The following is a 6,963-nucleotide window of genomic DNA, read 5'->3' as shown; positions in this document are numbered from 1 at the left end:
TAACATATCATCCACATATATGAGTAAGTAAACCTTGTCGTTGTAGGAACATGTATTTGGCAGATAATAACGACAATGCGGTTTCCATAGTAAATCAAGAGGCTGTTAGACCCGTGTAGAATCCTGTTTTCCTGGCTGCTGATCGCAACATCCCCATGAGGAATTACCCGGCACCCAACCTATATGATTTTTCGCCTGGGATTTTGAGGCCTACTATTGAGGAGAACACATGGTTCGAAATAAAGCCAGTTATGCTACAAATGATCCAAAATGAAGGGCAATTAGGGGTTCTACAAGGTGAAGACCCGCATGCCCACTTGACTGTATCTGTTCCTTTACACCTTGAGGGGCGAAGCCGAAAGGTGGGCTCACTCACTAGAGCCGAACGAGATCACATCATGGGATCAACTGGTGGAGCAATTTATGAAGAAGTTCTTTCCACCTGTCGTCAACACAAGGCGACGAATGTACGTGTTGAACTTTGAACAAATAGAGAATGAGACCCTGAGGTTTTAGAAGACTGATGAAAAACTGCCCGTATATCGGGATACCCGATTGCGTGTTGATGGAGACCTTTTATAATGACCTGAATAGATCGACGCAGGCTATTGTTGACGCCTCCGTGGAAAGAGGTTTTATGGACAAAACGTATACTAAGGCTAAATTCATCCTTGACCACATATCACGGAACATGGATGATTGGATTGATGATGGCTATGAAGGCCGAGGCATTGAACAAAGAAAGAATGACCACATTAGCTGCTCAGATGGCCACGGTGACCTCGATTCTTCAATCGATGGAAATCAGTCAAGGAGCCATCTCCCAACAATCAGCGCAACCCGCTGCACCGGCTCAAGTGGTCGCAATAAGTTGCGTTAATTATGGAGGGGCTCATGTAGCAGAAATGTGCCCATCAAATCTCCAGCAAGTTTGCGCCATCCAAAACAACCTCTTTAGCAACACCTACAATTCTGGCTGGAGGAGCCATCCTATCTTCGGATGGGAAGGCAATCCTAACCAAGGGGGGCCAATAAATCATCAAAGTGGAAGTCGAGGAAATCCTCCTTTTCACCATAACTCGAACCAGGGGCAACCAAGGCAATCACATAACTAGCAACTCTCATCTTCAAACACCTCTAGAAGCTCATTGGAGGCCCTGCTTAAACAATATATGGACAAAAATGATGCAGTAATGCAAGAGTAGGCGTCTTCAATAAGAAACTTAGAGATCCAAGTGGGCCAGTTGGCATCTGAGCTGAGAAATAGAGCACCAGGAACGTTGCCCAGCAACTCAGAAGCCTCGGGATCCAATTGAAAAGAACAATATCCCTAAGACATTGGGCAAGCAAGCCAGACTGCTTGTAGGGATGTGGATTGCGCTCATTCGAAGAAACTCATCTTTCGTCCATATCTCACAACTATGTTTAATGCTTTCTTTAATTTCTGTCTTATTGAATTCTTGAATTTTATCTTTACTTCTGCATTTAATTCGTTTCATGAATTTATGAATTGATTCTTCATTTATTTCCTTTGCATTTGTTTCCGTACCGTCTTTAATTCTTTGAACTTTTCTGTAATTAATGCGTTAGTCTTTAAATGGTGAATGAATGAGAAATAAAAGGGAAATTGATTACCGTAAGTCATATCAACTTGCGTTGTTGAAAAATATAATATAAAATAAAATCATATAATTAACAACAAAGTATGCAAGGCGATAATGGACGCAACTTGAAATAAGATACGCTTTGCGTTCACCCAACTCAATTGTGCTGAGCTTAGGGGTGTGTTGCGCACGTATGTGTCCTTTTCCCATCCTTAGCTAAATGCACTATATTGAGGTATCCTCCAGAAATGTGTTAGTTAAGGGGTGTGTTATAGGGATACATGTGTTGTTGCCCGTCCTCTGCGAAGATGCAGTTGCGTTGGTGAGCACATTATGTTAATCCTTATCTTGCGTCCATTCAAATAAAATATTAAAGAAGATTCTTTTTGCATTTGAGAAGTCCAATCATTTCGTATCCCAAAGCAATGATGATTCTTTAGACGAAAGGACGTTTTTCTGAAAACTCATAAATGAGGAAAGTTCGAACAATGGGCCTTTTGAGCTTCTTGAGGCCTGTCGCCGCAGAAATTGCGTTGGACCCACTGCGGCCTAACCTATAAATAGGAACCCTTCTGCGTCTGTGAGATTTTTACCTCATTTGCACTTTGAAAAACCCCAGCGCCAGCATACAGAGCTTTCTTCTTCCCCTAGCATCCCAACGATTTTCCAGTTCTCACGAGCTTATCATCCATGGCTGACCAAGCTTCCAACCAATCTGCCTTACCATCAACCCCTTCATTTGAAGCAAGGAGGAGGATTACCCGAGACAGGGGTTGTAAACCAACCACTATCTACAGAGGAGGTGGCGGTGGTGGTGACTGTAGAAGTGGTGGTGCCGGAGGCAGTGGTGAATGAAGAAAAGATAGGAAGAGGCACTCTTGCCTTACAAACTCCTGAGGTGACTGCCAACGCAGAAACCTATGATGGAACCTCCAAAGTTTGCGGTGGAGGAGGTTGCGTGGCTAGAGTTGCGATGGATGAGGTTGCAGTGGAGACGCAATCGAAAGTAGTTGAAAAGGAAAAGAAGAAAAAGAAAAGAAAAGGGAGAAAGACTGGAGAAGCTGAGTCATCTCATCATCGCAAGGAGGAAAAGAATAAAGAGAAGAAGGATGATGATGAAGATGAGCAAGAGAAGAAGGAGAGGAAGAAGAAAAAGAAGAAGAAAGAAGAGAAAAAGAGATTGGAAGAGGAGAAGGAGAAGAAGCGTGATGCTAATAGGAGGCGCTTACAAAAAAAGAAGGGTAAAGAATTTGCGGAATGAGAGAAGGAGGAACAACGCAAGGAACGGGAAAGAAAACAAAGGCAACAATCCCGCCTTGCGATGGCCAAAGGAAAGGGAAAAGCTGTCGCAGAAAGCAGCAAGCCCACGTTGGCAAAGGCACGTCCATCCAGAAAGAAAGAAAATGAGGACTTGTTGATGGAGATGGGCTTTTACCCTGCGCCAACGCCACTACATGACCTCATCAGGAGTGTGATCGTGGAGCATTACTGGGACACATTTTTCCAGTGCCCAACCATTGTTGTTCCAAAGGTAATGTATAACTTTTACCATGGAAAACTACATGGCACCAGGGATGTGGTGACCATAAAAGGGCAAGTGGTGCCTTTCAGCGCAAAGGACATCAATGAACTATACTAAATGAAGGATAACCCGGATGCATCGGGTAACAAAATCATTGATGATCCCACGGAACAACAGTTGGAAGATGCGTTGCGAGCATTAACGCAACCGGGCACTAAGTGGTCAGTTTCTTTAAAAGGCATCAAGTCCCTGACGTCCAAGACTCTGCTTCCGGAGGCGAGGCTTTGGGTTTATCTGGTTAAAAAGCAGTTGATCCCACTTCCCATGACAAGACCATTTCAAGGGATCGAGTCATGGCCGCATACTGCATAGCGTGCGGCATTACTATCAATGTGGGCCGGTTGATCGCAAGTCAAATTTGAGGCTTTGTGGGACACATTAGAGGATAATGGTGCCTCTGCATCTAAGGCAGCAATTGAATTTTGAAGAAGCTCTTGCAATACCACCTCAAAATCCTCCTCTAGACCCTTCTGCTCTCAACAATAATCTTTACATTTTTTTGCGGCCATTCTATATTTTTATTCAATTCATTATTTTTCTAAGTTTACGAAACTCTTTGATACTTTGTATAGGCAACAATTTTTGTATTGCGTTAATTTTTAATTATTTGTATACTTTGTTAAAATTCAATAAAAATGAGTACATATTCACTTCTTTTTGCCTGTGCCTTTTTCTTTATCATCCTTTGTCAATATTTGCGATGTTCTGATCTTTTACTTTTGCATTATTCATTGTGATGCCATGATGTAATATATGTTTATACTTAGAAACATTTCCCATACTTTGTAAATTCTAACCAACACTTAGTTAATTCTTAGTTTAGCAGTACTTTGCCTTTTATCTTTCAAAGTTCTGCTCAAACTTTCTTTTTGAAATTTTTATTCTAAGTGTTTGTCTAGTCTATCCAAACAACGCAATGAGAACTTTGCTCATCTTTAAATTTGGGGGTGGGGAAGGTCTGAGAAGATAAGATCAAGAATATGCGATCTCCAAAAAAATCGATTCATATTTCATTACCAAAAAATAAATAAAAAAAAAATATGCCAAACTCCAATGCCAACCTGATAAGAGTTTAGTTGTGAAAGAAGCCTGCTCGTAGTTGGATGTTTGTATGACACCCGTAGGAGCAAGCAAAAACGAAGGTGGGTTTCCAAGAACAACGCAATATGAAAGAAACTAAAAGAGTGTAAGAGACAACTCCTCTGAATATCATGAGTTAAAGTTGAAATTGGCACACAATCGTAGTTGGATGTTTGCATGATACTCGTGGGAACAAACCAAAATAAAGAGTGTAACCATGACCAACAGTCTCTAATAAATAACGCAAAGTTTGACCACCGCATATAGATATATCAAGTTGTTTTGACAAAGAAGAGATAAGCATTCTATTTTAAAAACTAGAAAAGCATCTTTTAGTAGAATTTTGTTATATAGAAGAATAAAGTCGGGCTTTGTTAAGAATTAGCAAGGATAGAAGGAAATTGCGTTGTTAAGAAATATGCCTAAGTGTAACATTCGGAGTTTCCAATCGATGCAAAAATATAGGAGAGGAATTTAGCTTTATTGCCTTAACACAATGATGGCGCAATGCGACAGTCAATCCAGAGCTGAATTTCAATCGCATGCGGTATTAAAAACAACACCGCATACGAGCAACCGATCGAAAGATGTAGCTGAGCAACGCAAACGCGGAGGATTGTGACACGTGTACAACTAACCGTTGTGCAGATTTGACGGTCTGATTGCATAATAGAAGGAATATTTATTCCTCCATCTTCAGAATTTCCATAACAAGAAGTGAGGTCCAGAAGCCAAGAGTCAAAGCTTTTCACCTATAAATACGCCCATAGAATTTAGAGAAGATATACTGGATACGGGTATAACTGATACGAGGGCTAATTAATGCTTGATTATTGAGAGAAAGGCTGAGCTGAGTACTGATCATAAGGAATCCGGGAAGAGAAGAGATAAGGCCGAGAGGTGAGTCTCAGTGTGAATCTGCCAGATCTCCACCGTGAAGCTCTGTGCTTAGATCCCTACTACCGGTTGAGCAAGCCTGAGAGGGAAGCTCATCCTTCTGTTCACTTCATCCATGCCGGCAAGCAAATCTCCATCCAGATCGACGCAAAGATGTTGGCGTTTATTTGTATTTTTTTCTAACTCTATTTCATCAAGTGTATTTCATCTTCTTAATCTCTTCATTCATAAACCATGTATCAGACGTTAAATAGTTTTATTGAATGTCTCATCACTTTCATTACCACTTCTCTGTCTATTTCCGTTCCTCCATTAATCGATTTCTCCATGAAGTTTTCTTAATACTTTGGTAATTAATATGGATTAAACGAGTGACTTAATCTGTGCTAAAGTGAAGATGTCATTCTGATCTATCGAGAGAAGGTTAGAATAATGCATAAACTAAAGCAAGTAGTACTTCCGGAGATGGAAACAACCTTGCGTTCATTACGTTCGTCCCTGTTTCACCACAGAGATGCAGAAATGCGGCCGATCTCCGATAGTTGTACGCCAAGGAAAAGCGGAATAGTACTTATATCTTTAACGCAATTAAGGAACTTGCGCTGTTTATATTAATTATCTTTTCTATTTCTACTTCGTACATAAGACTTGTCATCGTATTATATGATCTTTGCATAATCTTCACAACCAGCCTTGACCTTAGTATCTTATATCATGAAACTTGTATCTTGTATCATCTTAGCTTAGATTTACTTTAACGCAATTTACTTTAATGCAATTTATGTTATTATCGCATTTTTACCGCTTTACTTTACTTTATCGCATGTTTAATTACTTGTACATAAATTCTTTTATAAATTGAAAAACCCATGGTCGCATATATCACAAACATAACGCAATAACCTAAAACAGTCCCTGTGTTCGACCTCGGATCACACCAAGAAACTTGCGGTGAAATTATACTTGGCTTCAACGCAGGGAAACTTGTGACAACGCACAGCATACTACAAGAACATTTGTTAATAACGCATATCTAGAAGTAGTATCACATATCATCGCATAAAAACTATGTCAACAAGTTTATGACGCATAAGATTACATTCTGCATTTACTAGATTATGCCGTGGACATGCATCATAGAACGAAAACCTGCGTTACAAGTTTATGGCGTCGTTGCCGGGGAACTGATAACGAGGACATGGACTTGAACCTTGCTTGCAACATTGTATAGTTTATGTTACAACAAGTTTATGCGTTGGACTTGGACATGGCTTGGACTTCTATTCTTGCATTACATCTTATGCGTTGTGTGACATAGTACAATTATTGCGTAACAGTGGCAAACTCCAAGGAGCCAAGGAGTCATTGGCGTGGTAAACACATAGAGTGGAAGTATCATCTGATTCGCGAGATAGTGCATCGAGGGGACGTGATTTTCACGTAGATCTCTTTGGAGCACAATGTTGCTGACCCATTTACGAAGGCTCTCACGGCTACAGTGTTTGAGGGTCACCTACAGAGCATGGGTCTACAGTGTTTGAGGGGATGTGATTGTCACGCAGATCGCTTTGTCTGTAGCTTTCCCTAAAATACTGTGTTAACAGATGGAAAGATGCTCACTGATGCCTTAGGGCAGTATACCTTATTTTGGTAGTGGTTGCATCCCTTTTGCACAGATATGAGATAGTCTTTTGTGCCACAAGTCTGTCTTTGTCAAGTTTTCTTTTGAAACAGTGTAGGCACTAGTCATCATCTCTACTCCTCTTACTATATAGAGATCATTGACTTTTTCTCCAACTA

The sequence above is a fragment of the Benincasa hispida genome, chromosome 1 (genome assembly GCF_009727055.1).
Source record: "Benincasa hispida cultivar B227 chromosome 1, ASM972705v1, whole genome shotgun sequence".
Taxonomy (NCBI): Eukaryota; Viridiplantae; Streptophyta; class Magnoliopsida; order Cucurbitales; family Cucurbitaceae; genus Benincasa; species Benincasa hispida.
The sequence above is the reverse complement of the archived record's forward strand: the minus strand, read 5'-3'. Positions refer to the sequence as shown.